This window comes from Pan troglodytes, chromosome 1 (genome assembly GCF_028858775.2).
Source record: "Pan troglodytes isolate AG18354 chromosome 1, NHGRI_mPanTro3-v2.0_pri, whole genome shotgun sequence".
Lineage (NCBI taxonomy): Eukaryota > Metazoa > Chordata > Mammalia > Primates > Hominidae > Pan > Pan troglodytes.
Genome location: NC_072398.2, coordinates 130,883,538 through 130,887,509, shown reverse-complemented (window position 1 = coordinate 130,887,509; position 3,972 = coordinate 130,883,538).

Sequence of the window (3,972 nt, the reverse complement as noted above, 5' to 3'; positions counted from 1 at the left end):
GTAAATACATTTTTCTTTTTTATGTAATTAATTAAATCAGGGATATAGATTTGATCTGTAATTTGGGTATAATTCTAATCTTTGCTGAAATCACATCTCAAGTATAATGAGGCAACTTTATGCAAATGTACTTGTTGTGACAACAATAACATTTTCCTTTTTTTTTTTTTTTTTTTGAGACAGTCTCGTTCTGTCACCCAGGCTGGGGTGCTGTGGCGTGATCTTGGCTCACTGCAACCTCTGCCTCCCGGGTTCAAGCAATTCTACTGCCTCAGCCTCCTGAGTAGTTGGTATTACACCACCATGCCCAGCTAATTTTTATATTTTTAGTAGAGACAGGGTTTCACCATATTGGTCAGGCTGGTTTCGAACTCCTGACCTCGTGATCTGCCCGCCTCGGCCTCCCAAAGTGGTGGGATTACAGGCGTGAGCCAGCGCACCCGGCAACAATAACATTTAATAGGCATTGTCTCATTCTAATGATATATACCTTCTACCTAGCGGGCACTTTGTACATATTTATTTTTTATTTTATTTATTCATTTTTTTTGAGACAGAGTCTCACTCTGTCACCAAGTTGGAGTGCAGTGGCACAATCTCAGCTCACTGCAACCTCCGCCTTCCAGGTTGAAGTGATTCTCCAGCCTCAGCCTCCCAAGTAGCTGGGACTCCAGGCACGTACCACCATACCCAGATAATTTTTGCATTTTTAGTAGAGACGGGGTTTCACCATGTTGGCTAGGATGGTCTCCATCTCCTGACCTCGTGATCCGCCTACCTTGGCCTCCCAAAGTGCTGGGATTACAGGCATGAGCCACCACAGCCGGCCGTAAATATTTTTTGAATTTGAATCTGTTTTGGAAGCCAAATATGTTTTGGAAGCCAAACAATTAAGAGAAGTAAAATTTTAACCCTAGTAGGTTTCGCAGATTCATCCCCAGATATGTTTTTGTTTGGCTTGTGGTATTAACAAATAAATGAGTGTCTTTCGAATGGAATGTGCTTTCATCATTCTCTGTTATCTTACACCCAACATGCTTCCACATTTAGATGTTTTCCTGTTCCTGGTAGCAGTTGAGGTTATGACTCAAAGGAAATCAGTTTGGTATGTCAGCTTAATGTGTTGTACTACAATAGAGTGTGTAATTCATTAAAACTTGGGTCTATCTTGGACCTTTTCTCATGATGATTAAAACATAGTCCAAAATGTAGATCCAGAGGATGCTCTATGATACATTTAGAAAGTCCTGAATTAGTCTGTATGGAACAGTAAAATGAAAAAAGTTGCCATGTACATAGTCATTATTATTATCCTTGTCTGTGATATCTATGACCTTGGACAGTTGGGTTCAATTTGCTTTAAAGTTGATAATAGTGTTACTTGCTGTTTATGTTTTCACATAGTGGGTAAGTTTTGTAAGTTATTCATTTCTGTAATAGTTGAGATATATCTTTCTATTTTAGAGTAAAACTTTTTTAGAGTAATACTACACTTGTTGTTCGAGGGATTGTGATAAATTTGGGGGTCTTCAGACTGAAATGATTTCTGTACTTCTGATGAGGTGTGCCAGCAGTGTTAAAGGTGTAGGCTGGAGTGCAGAGATTTTGCCTCTGGGAGTGAGAGATTTAAATTCAACAGTATACACGGGGAGTTTACGATTAATCTTGGCTTAGATGTGTCACTGTTATTGAGTCTCAGTGGTAAGTCCTACAAGTGACTTGAACTTCTATTTTCCAAAAAACTTCTATTCTTATGTCTGTTCTTTATCTAAAATTCCATTTCAGTATGTTTGTTTGTTTGTTTTAAACTACCAAATGCAAGTAGTTCTGTTGATTTGACACTGTAGAACAGTCTTTTAAGAATATTCTTTAAACCAGTGGCCTTCAAACAGGGGTATTCCTACCACTTGAGTTTTACAAAGCTTTTCCATGAGATTCAGGTTTTGCAGATGTCAGTGGTTTTTAGAGAATTAGTTTCCAAGTTTTGCTACTTAAATGTGTACTTTCTCCTAAAATTGAGTTGCTTAACGTCAAGGTAGGTGTTTGAAGGTTCTTTTTAGCATCTTTTTCACAATTGCCATTCTTCCTTTTTACATAAGAAGTTTATTTTTTACCAGTCTTAGTGCATTTTCCCAGAGTTATAAGAAAATCTCCAGGGTACCACATAAAGGGGCATTTTGAAATACTAGTCTCTGAAAAGCCCACTCAAACTAAGATATGAACCTGCATCTTATTTGTGTATTTTGCATGATTTTAAATAAGGAGGAGAAAGCTTCATTGATATGTTTATCTATTCAGTGTTTCAATAGATAAACATTACATCTTTAAACAGAATTTTCTTTTCTGATTACTAGGAGAACCATTTTTTTTTTTAATTGCCAAAACGCTATTAGAATGTTTAAATCCTTTTAAACTTTGGGAGTTTACTGCTTAGTAAAAATTTCACTTCATTGCTCTCTATTCATCCCTACCATGTGCAGTGTGCTCTAGCTTCTATAATCTATCTTATATTATTGTGTAGTTTACACATTATTAATAGATATATAGATGGTGTTTTGTTTTGAGACAGTCTCAAAAGTGCTCAACAGCTGCCTATTGAATTATTAAATATGTCCTCAATAATGCTAATTTGGTGAACAATTTCATTTCCCTTTATGTTCTTCTGTCCTGGTTGTGATACTGAATTATTAATTATTAATTTTTATTTTTTTTGAGACGGAGTCTCACTCTGTTGCCAGGCTGGAGTGCAGTGGCGTAATCTCGGCTCACTGCAACCTCCGCCTCCCGGGTTCAAGTGATTCTCCTGCCTCGGCCTCCTGAGTAGCTGGCACTACAGGCGCGCACCACCACGCCCGGCTAATTTTTTTGTATTTTTAGTAGAGATGGGATTTCACCATGTTGTCCAAGATAGTCTGTATCTCTTTGCTTCGTGATCTGCCTGCCTCTGCCTCCCAAAGTGCTGGGATTACAGGCGTGAGCCACCTTACCTGGCCTTAATACATCTTTTTTTTTTTTTTTGAGAGGGAGTCTCGCTCTGTCACCCAGGCTGGAGTGCAGTGGCGCGATCTCGGCTCACTGCAAGCTCCGCCTCCTGGATTCACGCGATTCTCCTGCCTCAGCCTCCGGAGTAGCTGGGACTACAGGCGCCCGCCACCACGCCCGGCTAATTTTTTGTATTTTGTTTAGTAGAGACAGGGTTTCACCGTATTAGCCAGGATGTTCTGGATCTCCTGACCTCGTGATCCGCCCGTCTCGGCCTCCCAAAGTGCTGGGATTACAGGCGTGAGCCACCGTGCCCAGCCAATACATATTTTTAAGTCCCACACTTGCTTGATAAACTTTTTGCTATATGTTTCCATTGAACTCTGTGTCATTCCAGCAGTTAACAATATTTATACATGATATATAATCTAATTTTTAAAAGCGTTAATCTCATTAAGATATTTTCAATAAGTTTTTATTTTTAGTGTTTAATATTTCAAAATGTATATTTGTTATACTCAATTGTATAATGATATTGTAACTAAGTGTCAGAAGAAATTTTTTCATTTTTAAAAATCTTCGGCTGGGCATGGTGGCTCAAGCCTGTAATCTCAGCACTTTGGGAGGTCGAGGCAGGCAGATCACCTGAGGTCAGGAGTTCGAGACCAGTCTGGCCAACATGGCGAAACCCTGTCTCTACTAAAACTACAAAAATTAGCTGGACGTGGAACGTGCCTGTAATCCCAACTACTCGGGAGATTGAGGTAGGGAGAATTGCTTGAAGCCGGGATGCAGAGGTTGCAGTGAGCGGAGATCATGCCACTGCAGTCCAGCCTGGGTGACAGAGCAAGACTCCATCTTGGAAAAAAGAAAAAAAGGCCAGGCAGGGTGGTTTACGCATGTAATCCCAGCACTTTGGAAGGCCGAGGCGGGTGGATCACCTGAGGTCAGGAGTTTGAGACCAGCCTGGCCAACATGATGAAACCCCGT